Raw genomic sequence first — 15,227 nt, 5'->3', positions numbered from 1 at the left:
AAAGAGGGAGGAGAGAATGTAAAGAGGGAGGAGAGAATGTAAAGGGGACGTAAAGAGGGAGGAGAGAATGTAAAGGGTACGTAAAGAGGGAGGAGAGCATGTAAAGAGGGAGGAGAGAATGTAAAGGGGACGTAAAGAGGGAGGAGAGAATGTAAAGGGGACGTAAAGAGGGAGGAGAGAATGTAAAGGGGACGTAAAGAGGGAGGAGAGAATGTAAAGAGGGAGGAGAGAATGTAAAGGGTACGTAAAGAGGGAGGAGAGAATGTAAAGAGGGAGGAGAGAATGTAAAGGGTACGTAAAGAGGGAGGAGAGAATGTAAAGGGGACGTAAAGAGGGAGGAGAGAATGTAAAGGGGACGTAAAGAGGGAGGAGAGAATGTAAAGAGGGAGGAGAGAATGTAAAGGGGACGTAAAGAGGGAGGAGAGAATGTAAAGGGTACGTAAAGAGGGAGGAGAGCATGTAAAGGGGACGTAAAGAGGGAGGAGAGAATGTAAAGGGGACGTAAAGAGGGAGGAGAGAATGTAAAGGGGACGTAAAGAGGGAGGAGAGAATGTAAAGAGGGAGGAGAGAATGTAAAGGGGACGTAAAGAGGGAGGAGAGAATGTAAAGGGGACGTAAAGAGGGAGGAGAGAATGTAAAGAGGGAGGAGAGAATGTAAAGGGGACGTAAAGAGGGAGGAGAGAATGTAAAGGGGACGTAAAGAGGGAGGAGAGAATGTAAAGGGGACGTAAAGAGGGAGGAGAGAATGTAAAGAGGGAGGAGAGAATGTAAAGGGGACGTAAAGAGGGAGGAGAGAATGTAAAGAGGGAGGAGAGAATGTAAAGGGGACGTAAAGAGGGAGGAGAGAATGTAAGGGGGACGTAAAGAGGGAGGAGAGAATGTAAAGAGGGAGGAGAGAATGTAAAGGGGACGTAAAGAGGGAGGAGAGAATGTAAAGAGGGAGGAGAGAATGTAAAGGGGACGTAAAGAGGGAGGAGAGAATGTAAAGAGGGAGGAGAGAATGTAAAGGGGACGTAAAGAGGGAGGGGAGGAGAGCATTAGGCTTGTTGGACTTCATGCAGCGCTGCACAGAACGATCAGCGGCTAACTTGAGCAGTTCTTGACGGTTAGAACTTGTGTCTGACTTCAGACAGCGATGCCCGTGACTGTGCCATAAGGCAACAGAGTACAACTAGAGTGATTGGAGAGCAGGAGGACTCAGATAGAGCAGATTCTCTAGAGCGACTCACGAGCTCTGATGATGACACAGCTAATCCACGATTGGCAGAGTACACTGCTTGACAAAGATCACGTGTGTTTCATTTTTCTTCTCACACCTTCAGTTCCACTAAGGATCACATCTGTTCTTTATAACAGTAAAAGCTCTTTTCATGTAGTTGCGATAGACCCCACTTCACTGGTATTTAGGCTTATTTTGAACTTTATTCTTGTACAAACATTAGTGCATGTATTGAATGAAAATGTCTCTGAATTATCTGTATTTGGAAAATAATGCGTTTATTCCACTTCAGCTGTGGTAAAGTATGCAAACTTAGCCTGAGCATCACTACAGGAAGCAGAAAGTGTCTGACATCACATCTCAGTTTTCAGCTTCTCTCATCTGCACACGGCAACTCTCACCAATCGGTTACATCCAGCCACAGCCCATGTCCAGCACAGCTAATATAAGGGAGGAATAGAGGCAGTAAATGTAAAGAGGATGAAAAGAGGGAGGAGTAAAGCGGGTAAAAAGAGTGAGGAGTAGAGTTAAAGAGGATAAAGAGAGGGAGGAGTGAAGAGGGAGGAGTAGAGTTAAAGAGGGAGGAAGTAAAGGAGGAAGTAGAGAGATTTTGAAGAAGGGTGGATGGAGGAAGTACAGAGGATAGTTGGGCACTGAGAATCATTCCCACCTCAAGTTAATTGATTTTTCATTGTTGTTCTTTAAACAATTTTTTTTTGAAGTTCTGTCATTAACTGCAATGTGCACTTTCAACACAATGTGTCCAAGACTGTTAATATTAAAGAGTCATTTAATCAGAGTCCCCAAAGAGTCATTTAATCGGAGTGTGTGTGTCACTCGAGTCCCCAAAGAGTCATTTAATCGGAGTGTGTGTGTCACTCGAGTCCCCAAAGAGTCATTTAATCGGAGTGTGTGTGTCACTCGAGTCCCCAAAGAGTCATTTAATCGGAGTGTGTGTGTCACTCGAGTCCCCAAAGAGTCATTTAATCGGAGTGTGTGTGTCACTCGAGTCCCCAAAGAGTCATTTAATCGGAGTGTGTGTGTGTCACTAGAGTCCCCAAAGGGTCATTTAATCGGAGTGTGTGTGTGTCACTAGAGTCCCCAAAGGGTCATTTAATCGGAGTGTGTGTGTCACTCGAGTCCCCAAAGAGTCATTTAATCGGAGTGTGTGTGCCACTCGAGTCCCCAAAGAGTCATTTAATCGGAGTGTGTGTCACTCGAGTCCCCAAAGGGTCATTTAATCGGAATGTGTGTGTGTCGCTAGAGTCCCCAAAGGGTAATTTAATCGGAATGTGTGTGTGTCGCTAGAGTCCCCAAAGGGTCATTTAATCGGAGTGTGTATCACTATTTTTATTTGTATAGAGTTTTTTTTGACAATTACTACACTTTACAGAGGAACATGCCTAATGTCTTAAAACCGCAGTGTGTAGCCAAAGATGACTCTGGTGAGGAAATCTCCTTAAGATGTTTTTGTGATAATGATTAGTTTACAGTCGATGCTAAATTAACTAGAGAGATGCAGATTCGGTCAGTGAAAGGTTCTCTGCCATGAAGTGAAGTCAGTTTTATTTATATAGCGCATTATACAATACAGATGGTTTCAAAGGAGCTTCACACACATAAAATAACTTGCAAATGTCAACAATTATGAAATGACTAATGTAGAGCTGTTTTGCAGTTGAAATTAAAGAAAATAGGGTTATTATTCAGCTCAATTCTGTTCATCTTTTGCTTCTGATAGTCAATCAGTCAAGTCAATAACATTTCTGAATGTTAATTGTCATTCCCCAACTGAGCAGCCAAAGGCACTTGATCTCAAGCTACAAATCAGACAAAACATGTAGGCTACCCATTTACAGTGATCTTGCTGAAAAGAAGAAACCCAGTTTACTCTCTCACACCTGTATCTTTGGCTTGATTTCACTGTCCAGTATTGGAACTTTGAATTGTAATATTCTACTTCTGTCTTCTTAGGATAAATAATATATACCATCTCAACAATGTCCTGAAAGTATACCTTAACCAGAGTTTGTGTATCACCATGGTCCTCAAAGTATGACTTGATCAGAGTTTGTGTTTAATGTCCCCAAAAGCGACATATAAAATAATGTCCCTAAAGTGATGGTAAAATGTCAGGTCTTTAAGGAAGGCTTTTATTGATCAAATCAAGTGATATTTGTGATGACAGCTTCTCCAGAAGTGCAGTCATATCTTTCTTTAGTCTCTAGACCCTTCAGAAAGGGGTGTCCCTAAAGGTAGGGTTTCCAGTCATACGTCCTCACATTGTGGTTAAGTAGGTATGTGTGTGTGTGTGTGTGTGTGTGTGTGTCTTTGTGTCAGTTTGAAATTGCTGCAAATGTACTGTGCCCACAGCTCACTGGCTCTGCTTCGGTGACATCACTGAAGGTGAGACTGCTTCCCCCCCCACTGTTACTGTATCAACTGAGTGGAGGTGACAGTGAAATCAAAGCTGTCCTTTGGGATTTTTCATCAAAGTTTCACATCTGACCCGGACCCTCACTTACTTCGAGTCCTTTTGCAATGGCTGAACAAGCTGAGAGGAGGTAATATGTGTGTTTTTGTTTTACAATTGCATGTCTTTGTTTAACAGTTTAAACTGCAGTGTAAATAAAATGTAAACAAATGCTTTCCTTGCTTAGTATATTGTTTCCTGTCCGGATATCTATAAGCTCAGTCATCAAGAGGTTCACTGTCATTCACGTGTAGTCAAGCGTAAGATGTTGTTTATTGTTTTATGGAAAAGAATACAAATGAACCTAGCTGTTGGGTAAAGAAAGCTGAATGTTATTTGTCAATGGGCTAAGCTAAACCAAAAAACGTGTTTGCACTGGAATGTGTGCGTTAAAATTGTGTTATGAAATGTATTCCTGTTTTGATAGCAAAGTTAGAGTGATTTTTCAAGTTTTCAAGACTGTCTGTGCCTTTACAAAAACACTCTGCACTTTGAAGACCCATTGACACCATTACACAATGGAAATGCTAATGGCACAGGTCTCGCTCTGCTGCTGATGGCTGTTTTTTGTTGTTTGCCTTTCTAAATTTCTTTAACTCATGTCTGATTCTTTAAAATCATCTGTCAATTCTCCGTCATCGGTTAGGAACCTAGGTGTGCTATTTGATTGCAATCTTTCCTTAGAAAGCCACGTTTTTAGCATTTGTAAAACTGCATTTTTCCATCTCAAAAATATATCTAAATTACGGCCTATGCTCTCAATGTCAAATGCAGAAATGTTAATCCATGCATTTATGACCTCAAGGTTAGATTATTGTAATGCTCTATTGGATGGTTGTTCTGCACGCTTAGTAAACAAACTACAGCTAGTCCAAAATGCAGCAACAAGAGTTCTTACTAGAACCAGGAAGTATATGACCATACTAGCCCTGTCCTGTCAACACTGCACTGGCTCCCTATCAAACATCGTATAGATTTTAAAATATTGCTCATTACTTATAAAGCCCTGAATGGTTTTGCACCTCAGTATTTGAATGAGCTCCTTTTACATTATACTCCTCTATGTACGCTACGTTCTCAAGACTCAGGCAATTTGATAATACCTAGAATATCAAAATCCACTGCGGGCGGCAGATCCTTTTCCTATTTGGCGCCTAAACTCTGGAATAACCTACCTAACATTGTTCGGGAGGCAGACACACTCTTGCAGTTTAAATCTAGATTAAAGACCCATCTCTTTAACCTGGCTCACACATAACATACTAATATGCTTTTAATATCCAAATCCGTTAAAGGATTTTTAGGCTGCATTGATTAGGTAAACCGGAACCGGGAACACTTCCCATAACACCCTATGTACTTGCTATATCATTAGGCAAGGCAAGTTTATTTATATAGCACATTTCATACACAATGGTAATTCAAAGTGCTTTACATAAAAGAAAGTAAAATAATCATGAAGAAAAATAATAACAAAAATAAAACAAGCAATTTTAAAACTTTTAAAATGATTAAAACATTTAAAAACATTTAGAAAATGATTTTACATAAAAAAATAAAATAAAATAAAACATTGAAAATATAGTGCAATCAGTTCGGACATTGCACAGTGCTCATTCAATAAATGCACAGCTAAAAAGACGCGTTTTGAGTCTAGATTTAAATGTGACTAGTGTTTTAGCACATCTGATCTCTTCTGGAAGCTGCAGCCTTAAATTGAACTACTGGTTTCGTCTGGTCAGAGGAGAACTGAGCCTGGTTTCTCCCAAGGTTTTTTTCTCCATTCTGTCACCGATGGAGTTTCGGTTCCTTGCCGCTGTCGCCTCTGGCTTGTTCAGTTGGGGTCACTTCATCTACAGCGATGTCGTTGACTTGATTGCAAATAAATGCACAGACACTATTTAACTGAACAGAGATGACATCACTGAATTCAATGATGAACTGCCTTTAACTAACAATTTGCATTATTGACACACTGTTTTCCTAATGAATGTTGTTCAGTTGCTTCGACGCAATGTATTTTGTTTAAAGCGCTATATGAATAAAGGTGACTTGACTGACTTGACTTGTAGGAATCATTTATTTCATGTCCTCTCTCCCCCCTTTTTAGAAAAGCTGACCGGCGCTTCACTGCTTGGTTTGCCACAGACCGCAGGAGAACCTACCTGTCCACCTGGCGAGAAACAGCACGCCGGAACAAATAGCCTCAGAGGTTCAAAAGACGGAGTCCAGCAAGCACTGGATGTTTAGAGCTAGGACGTGGGACCACAGCCACATTTGTGCCCTCCATTTGTGCAGAACCTCGCAGGAGAACTTCTGAACCGTGGCTTCTTCGTGACAGACCTGCCCCTAGGAGCCCGGAGCCGGAGGTTTGGCGGAGGAGGCTGATGACCCGTCCTGTCTTCATGAAAAATAAGTGTACTCTGACCGTGCAACACATGTGCGAAACACAAAAAGCACCACGAGAGGGTGAAACTCTATCCATCTATCTATCCATCTATCTATCCATCTATCCATCTATCTATCTATCTATCTATCTATCTATCTATCTATCTATCTATCTATCTATCTATCTATCTATCTATCCATCTATCCATCTATCTATCTATGTATCTATCTATCTATCTATCTATCCATCTATCTATCCATCTATCCATCTATCTATCTATCTATCTATCTATCTATCTATCTATCTATCTATCTATCTATCTATCTATCTATCCATCTATCCATCTATCTATCTATGTATCTATCTATCTATCTATCTATCTATCTATCTATCTATCTATCTATCTATCTATCAATCATATTCTCCAGGATATAACCCTTGGCTTCTCGGTCGCCCTCTCCTGGATAAAACTGTGAATAGCCATGTGTAAAAAACTGATTAGGATTCCAATATTTTAGCAGGATTTGACACTCCAGGCGGAGCTCTTGAGCGGATGACTTCACTCAAAGACATCTTTCCAGTCTAATTTTAATGATGCACTCTCTCTCTCTTTCACAAACACACACATACACTCCTGTGCACACTCACACGCACGTGTGCACACTCACACGCATATGCAGTCAAAACACACAGACGCACACGAACTGGCTGGAAAACTATTTTTATTCAGGCTAGTGATACCTTGTTCCTAAAAAGACAAATGATTTCACGGGTTATTTCGTTTGGATGTATTTCTTGTTTTTATCGATGACTGGCTTCCTTTTTGTCACGCTTTAGACTGATGTACGGTCACATTGGATTTGAAAACGACATCCTTTCTTCCATAGATCCACGCTACCTGAAAGAAGGCCGCCTTCTGAATCCAACGATACCAGTTATGTGCACATCGGACCTACGCTTCAAAAGATACGGACAGGTAAGCTTTGGCCAATCAGATCGCATATGCTAACGAGGGTGGAATTAATGAGGGTGAAACTCGTTTTTATCTATATACCTAGCTGCAACTGACCCCAAACTAGCCCCTAAACCTTAACCCTCAAAACTGCTAGCCTTAGCCCCAAACAAAACTGCTAGCCTTAGCCCCACTGACCATAACCCACTGACCCCTGGCCCCACCGTTTTTAAACGTGCCAGTCCCTAGACTCTGTAAACCTTTATTAACCAGACGCTTCATCAAATTCTGTACAGAAATATCATAAAACTAATATCATATTCTCCAGGATATAACCCTTGGCTTCTCGGTCGCCCTCTCCTGGATAAAACTGTGAATAGCCATGTGTAAAAAACTGATTAGGATTCCAATATTTTAGCAGGATTTGACACTCCAGGCGGAGCTCTTGAGCGGATGACTTCACTCAAAGACATCTTTCCAGTCTAATTTTAATGATGCACTCTCTCTCTCTTTCACAAACACACACATACACTCCTGTGCACACTCACACGCATATGCAGTCAAAACACACAGACGCACACGAACTGGCTGGAAAACTATTTTTATTCAGGCTAGTGATACCTTGTTCCTAAAAAGACAAATGATTTGACGGGTTATTTCGTTTGGATGTATTTCTTGTTTTTATCGATGACTGGCTTCCTTTTTGTCACGCTTTAGACTGATGTACGGTCACATTGGATTTGAAAACGACATCCTTTCTTCCATAGATCCACGCTACCTGAAAGAAGGCCGCCTTCTGAATCCAACGATACCAGTTATGTGCACATCGGACCTACGCTTCAAAAGATACGGACAGGTAAGCTTTGGCCAATCAGATCGCATATGCTAACGAGGGTGGAATTAATGAGGGTGAAACTCGTTTTATCTATATACCTAACTCTAACTCTAACCCTAACTCTAACCTAACTCTAACCCTAACCTAATCTAACCTAACCCTAAACCCTAACCTAAGCTTTGGCCAATCAGATCGCATATGCTAACGAGGGTGGAATTATGAGGGTGAAACTCGTTTTTATCTATATACCTAGCTGCAACTGACCCCAAACTAGCCCCTAAACCTTAACCCTCAAAACTGCTAGCCTTAGCCCCAAACAAAACTGCTAGCCTTAGCCCCACTGACCGTAACCCACTGACCCTGGCCCCACCGTTTTTAAACGTGCCAGTCCCTAGACTCTGTAAACCTTTATCAACCAGACGCTTCATCAAATTCTGTACAGAAATATCATAAAACTAATATCATATTCTCCAGGATATAACCCTTGGCTTCTCGGTCGCCCTCTCCTGGATAAAACTGTGAATAGCCATGTGTAAAAAACTGATTAGGATTAGGATTCCAATATTTTAGCAGGATTTGACACTCCAGGCGGAGCTCTTGAGCGGATGACTTCACTCAAAGACATCTTTCCAGTCTAATTTTAATGATGCACTCTCTCTCTCTTTCACAAACACACACATACACTCCTGTGCACACTCACACGCACGTGTGCACACTCACACGCATATGCAGTCAAAACACACAGACGCACACGAACTGGCTGGAAAACTATTTTTATTCAGGCTAGTGATACCTTGTTCCTAAAAAGACAAATGATTTCACGGGTTATTTCGTTTGGATGTATTTCTTGTTTTTATCGATGACTGGCTTCCTTTTTGTCACGCTTTAGACTGATGTACGGTCACATTGGATTTGAAAACGACATCCTTTCTTCCATAGATCCACGCTACCTGAAAGAAGGCCGCCTTCTGAATCCAACGATACCAGTTATGTGCACATCGGACCTACGCTTCAAAAGATACGGACAGGTAAGCTTTGGCCAATCAGATCGCATATGCTAACGAGGGTGGAATTAATGAGGGTGAAACTCGTTTTTATCTATATACCCTAGCTGCAACTGACCCCAAACTAGCCCCTAAACCTTAACCCTCAAAACTGCTAGCCTTAGCCCCAAACAAAACTGCTAGCCTTAGCCCCACTGACCGTAACCCACTGACCCCTGGCCCCACCGTTTTTAAACGTGCCAGTCCCTAGACTCTGTAAACCTTTATCAACCAGACGCTTCATCAAATTCTGTACAGAAATATCATAAAACTAATATCATATTCTCCAGGATATAACCCTTGGCTTCTCGGTCGCCCTCTCCTGGATAAAACTGTGAATAGCCATGTGTAAAAAACTGATTAGGATTCCAATATTTTAGCAGGATTTGACACTCCAGGCGGAGCTCTTGAGCGGATGACTTCACTCAAAGACATCTTTCCAGTCTAATTTTAATGATGCACTCTCTCTCTCTTTCACAAACACACACATACACTCCTGTGCACACTCACACGCACGTGTGCACACTCACACGCATATGCAGTCAAAACACACAGACGCACACGAACTGGCTGGAAAACTATTTTTATTCAGGCTAGTGATACCTTGTTCCTAAAAAGACAAATGATTTCACGGGTTATTTCGTTTGGATGTATTTCTTGTTTTTATCGATGACTGGCTTCCTTTTTGTCACGCTTTAGACTGATGTACGGTCACATTGGATTTGAAAACGACATCCTTTCTTCCATAGATCCACGCTACCTGAAAGAAGGCCGCCTTCTGAATCCAACGATACCAGTTATGTGCACATCGGACCTACGCTTCAAAAGATACGGACAGGTAAGCTTTGGCCAATCAGATCGCATATGCTAACGAGGGTGGAATTAATGAGGGTGAAACTCGTTTTTATCTATATACCTAGCTGCAACTGACCCCAAACTAGCCCCTAAACCTTAACCCTCAAAACTGCTAGCCTTAGCCCCAAACAAAACTGCTAGCCTTAGCCCCACTGACCGTAACCCACTGACCCCTGGCCCCACCGTTTTTAAACGTGCCAGTCCCTAGACTCTGTAAACCTTTATCAACCAGACGCTTCATCAAATTCTGTACAGAAATATCATAAAACTAATATCATATTCTCCAGGATATAACCCTTGGCTTCTCGGTCGCCCTCTCCTGGATAAAACTGTGAATAGCCATGTGTAAAAAACTGATTAGGATTCCAATATTTTAGCAGGATTTGACACTCCAGGCGGAGCTCTTGAGCGGATGACTTCACTCAAAGACATCTTTCCAGTCTAATTTTAATGATGCACTCTCTCTCTCTTTCACAAACACACACATACACTCCTGTGCACACTCACACGCATATGCAGTCAAAACACACAGACGCACACGAACTGGCTGGAAAACTATTTTTATTCAGGCTAGTGATACCTTGTTCCTAAAAAGACAAATGATTTCACGGGTTATTTCGTTTGGATGTATTTCTTGTTTTTATCGATGACTGGCTTCCTTTTTGTCACGCTTTAGACTGATGTACGGTCACATTGGATTTGAAAACGACATCCTTTCTTCCATAGATCCACGCTACCTGAAAGAAGGCCGCCTTCTGAATCCAACGATACCAGTTATGTGCACATCGGACCTACGCTTCAAAAGATACGGACAGGTAAGCTTTGGCCAATCAGATCGCATATGCTAACGAGGGTGGAATTAATGAGGGTGAAACTCGTTTTTATCTATATACCTAGCTGCAACTGACCCCAAACTAGCCCCTAAACCTTAACCCTCAAAACTGCTAGCCTTAGCCCCAAACAAAACTGCTAGCCTTAGCCCCACTGACCATAACCCACTGACCCCTGGCCCCACCGTTTTTAAACGTGCCAGTCCCTAGACTCTGTAAACCTTTATTAACCAGACGCTTCATCAAATTCTGTACAGAAATATCATAAAACTAATATCATATTCTCCAGGATATAACCCTTGGCTTCTCGGTCGCCCTCTCCTGGATAAAACTGTGAATAGCCATGTGTAAAAAACTGATTAGGATTCCAATATTTTAGCAGGATTTGACACTCCAGGCGGAGCTCTTGAGCGGATGACTTCACTCAAAGACATCTTTCCAGTCTAATTTTAATGATGCACTCTCTCTCTCTTTCACAAACACACACATACACTCCTGTGCACACTCACACGCATATGCAGTCAAAACACACAGACGCACACGAACTGGCTGGAAAACTATTTTTATTCAGGCTAGTGATACCTTGTTCCTAAAAAGACAAATGATTTCACGGGTTATTTCGTTTGGATGTATTTCTTGTTTTTATCGATGACTGGCTTCCTTTTTGTCACGCTTTAGACTGATGTACGGTCACATTGGATTTGAAAACGACATCCTTTCTTCCATAGATCCACGCTACCTGAAAGAAGGCCGCCTTCTGAATCCAACGATACCAGTTATGTGCACATCGGACCTACGCTTCAAAAGATACGGACAGGTAAGCTTTGGCCAATCAGATCGCATATGCTAACGAGGGTGGAATTAATGAGGGTGAAACTCGTTTTTATCTATATACCTAGCTGCAACTGACCCCAAACTAGCCCCTAAACCTTAACCCTCAAAACTGCTAGCCTTAGCCCCAAACAAAACTGCTAGCCTTAGCCCCACTGACCGTAACCCACTGACCCCTGGCCCCACCGTTTTTAAACGTGCCAGTCCCTAGACTCTGTAAACCTTTATCAACCAGACGCTTCATCAAATTCTGTACAGAAATATCATAAAACTAATATCATATTCTCCAGGATATAACCCTTGGCTTCTCGGTCGCCCTCTCCTGGATAAAACTGTGAATAGCCATGTTTAAAAAACTGATTAGGATTCCAATATTTTAGCAGGATTTGACACTCCAGGCGGAGCTCTTGAGCGGATGACTTCACTCAAAGACATCTTTCCAGTCTAATTTTAATGATGCACTCTCTCTCTCTTTCACAAACACACACATACACTCCTGTGCACACTCACACGCACGTGTGCACACTCACACGCATATGCAGTCAAAACACACAGACGCACACGAACTGGCTGGAAAACTATTTTTATTCAGGCTAGTGATACCTTGTTCCTAAAAAGACAAATGATTTCACGGGTTATTTCGTTTGGATGTATTTCTTGTTTTTATCGATGACTGGCTTCCTTTTTGTCACGCTTTAGACTGATGTACGGTCACATTGGATTTGAAAACGACATCCTTTCTTCCATAGATCCACGCTACCTGAAAGAAGGCCGCCTTCTGAATCCAACGATACCAGTTATGTGCACATCGGACCTACGCTTCAAAAGATACGGACAGGTAAGCTTTGGCCAATCAGATCGCATATGCTAACGAGGGTGGAATTAATGAGGGTGAAACTCGTTTTTATCTATATACCTAGCTGCAACTGACCCCAAACTAGCCCCTAAACCTTAACCCTCAAAACTGCTAGCCTTAGCCCCAAACAAAACTGCTAGCCTTAGCCCCACTGACCATAACCCACTGACCCCTGGCCCCACCGTTTTTAAACGTGCCAGTCCCTAGACTCTGTAAACCTTTATTAACCAGACGCTTCATCAAATTCTGTACAGAAATATCATAAAACTAATATCATATTCTCCAGGATATAACCCTTGGCTTCTCGGTCGCCCTCTCCTGGATAAAACTGTGAATAGCCATGTGTAAAAAACTGATTAGGATTCCAATATTTTAGCAGGATTTGACACTCCAGGCGGAGCTCTTGAGCGGATGACTTCACTCAAAGACATCTTTCCAGTCTAATTTTAATGATGCACTCTCTCTCTCTTTCACAAACACACACATACACTCCTGTGCACACTCACACGCATATGCAGTCAAAACACACAGACGCACACGAACTGGCTGGAAAACTATTTTTATTCAGGCTAGTGATACCTTGTTCCTAAAAAGACAAATGATTTCACGGGTTATTTCGTTTGGATGTATTTCTTGTTTTTATCGATGACTGGCTTCCTTTTTGTCACGCTTTAGACTGATGTACGGTCACATTGGATTTGAAAACGACATCCTTTCTTCCATAGATCCACGCTACCTGAAAGAAGGCCGCCTTCTGAATCCAACGATACCAGTTATGTGCACATCGGACCTACGCTTCAAAAGATACGGACAGGTAAGCTTTGGCCAATCAGATCGCATATGCTAACGAGGGTGGAATTAATGAGGGTGAAACTCGTTTTTATCTATATACCTAGCTGCAACTGACCCCAAACTAGCCCCTAAACCTTAACCCTCAAAACTGCTAGCCTTAGCCCCAAACAAAACTGCTAGCCTTAGCCCCACTGACCGTAACCCACTGACCCCTGGCCCCACCGTTTTTAAACGTGCCAGTCCCTAGACTCTGTAAACCTTTATCAACCAGACGCTTCATCAAATTCTGTACAGAAATATCATAAAACTAATATCATATTCTCCAGGATATAACCCTTGGCTTCTCGGTCGCCCTCTCCTGGATAAAACTGTGAATAGCCATGTGTAAAAAACTGATTAGGATTCCAATATTTTAGCAGGATTTGACACTCCAGGCGGAGCTCTTGAGCGGATGACTTCACTCAAAGACATCTTTCCAGTCTAATTTTAATGATGCACTCTCTCTCTCTTTCACAAACACACACATACACTCCTGTGCACACTCACACGCACGTGTGCACACTCACACGCATATGCAGTCAAAACACACAGACGCACACGAACTGGCTGGAAAACTATTTTTATTCAGGCTAGTGATACCTTCTTGCTAAAAAGACAAATGATTTCACGGGTTATTTCGTTTGGATGTATATTGGAATATATTGGAAAAAATAAATATATATAATAATATATGCCTAATATATTACATTATACTGTGGGCCATGGCCGAAGCTCTGACCCAGGCCTTGGACGAGTTTGATGTCTTTATGGATATGGTGAACTGGACAACAGTTTGATCCAGGGATCAAACACCTCCCCAGATCACTGTGTCTGTTTTATGGTTCTGTTTTTAGTTCATGTAATAGTTTTAAGAGTTCTTTGGTTTTATGATTTAAATGTTATAGTTTTATTGTTTTGTTGTATGTTTTATAGTTAATAATTTTTTTTTCACAATTCACATTTAAGAGTTCTGATTTGTTCTACCAATCATACTTTCTATATTTGTTCTAAAACAACAGTTTTGGGCAGATACCGGCAGAAATTAGTCACCAAGGGCAAGAAGGAGAAGGATGGCCAAACACCTGAGCCCAAAAGAGGCATAAAACTAATGGTTAAAGATGAAAAATGTGCTTCAGATTAGAATGGAGAGATATGGGATTTCTTTCTTTTGCTTTTGTTTGACCAAAACAGTTTGTCATAGGGAGCATTTGGTCATTTGCTGGTCCATTATCCCTCAGTCCTGCATGATCCTTCATTATTTATTTTTTTATAAACATTAATTGTTGCATGATCTGACGGACTAAGTTAATTTGATGCTACAAGGCTATCTCTGTGTGTGTGTGTGTGTGTGTGTGTGTGTGCACTTACTTATATCACTTTTGGGTACATTCACCAGAATACACACCAGTAAACTGAGGACCACCCAAAAAATTGAGGACATTTTGTATGTCCTCATTTGTTTGACTATACAGTGGCATTCAGCATGCTCTAAAATGGTTTCCAGGCTTAAAATCTCACTTGTCCCAAAAAATCACTTTTAATTGATTTGTGTACCTGAAGTGTGTATGCCCCCCCACTAAAGTGTGTATAACACAGCGCCCTCTAGGAGTACTGCACTTCCGGAAAAGATACACACTTTGGGGATTCTGGCCAATCAGAGCGCAGGAAGCCGCTATGGGAGCGGGACTTGGTGATCTGACCAATCAGAGGCCAATACGTCATCAATAAAGATGGCGGAGGCAAAAACATGTTGATTGTGAATGAATTGACAGATAATCCACATTAAATTACAGATAAATTCCCAATAATTAGTATTAAATAAGATTAGACCAATATGCATTGAGCAGCAGGAGCTCTCGCGATTCATATTAGCATGTTTTACAACTTTTAATCCTCGCGTTTTTCTCTCGCATCAGAGTCTGCTCCTTGTGTGTGTAAAGATCGCGCTGCCCCGCGTCACCATGACTACAGCACTTACATCGGATATTAATGCTGTAGGAACAAGTTTGACGCGGGAAGGGACAGACACGTACATCATGTGAATTTGAAAAGTAACATATTTCCTTCCAAAAGCGGAGGGGCAACTGTTTAAATCTGTTATTATGGGTGTGGT

At 41.7% G+C, this 15,227-nt stretch overlaps 1 long non-coding RNA gene across 2 annotated transcripts; it reads left to right on the top strand.

The window, feature by feature from the left end:
* Nucleotides 1-2,782: 2,782 nt before the first annotated feature.
* Nucleotides 2,783-7,018, top strand: LOC113091076 (uncharacterized). 2 transcript variants are annotated; one of them, XR_003287281.1, is made up of 3 exons: nucleotides 2,783-3,783; nucleotides 5,803-6,161; nucleotides 6,969-7,018. It is a non-coding gene; the product is annotated as an uncharacterized LOC113091076 (long non-coding RNA). The 2 variants fall into 2 exon arrangements; XR_003287282.1 differs by having other exon boundaries at nucleotides 2,784-3,783; nucleotides 5,803-6,132; nucleotides 6,969-7,017.
* The last annotated feature ends 8,209 nt before the right edge of the window (nucleotides 7,019-15,227 follow it).

The sequence above is a fragment of the Carassius auratus genome, unplaced genomic scaffold, assembly GCF_003368295.1.
Source record: "Carassius auratus strain Wakin unplaced genomic scaffold, ASM336829v1 scaf_tig00214063, whole genome shotgun sequence".
Taxonomy (NCBI): Eukaryota; Metazoa; Chordata; class Actinopteri; order Cypriniformes; family Cyprinidae; genus Carassius; species Carassius auratus.
The sequence above is the reverse complement of the archived record's forward strand: the minus strand, read 5'-3'. Positions and strand labels throughout refer to the sequence as shown.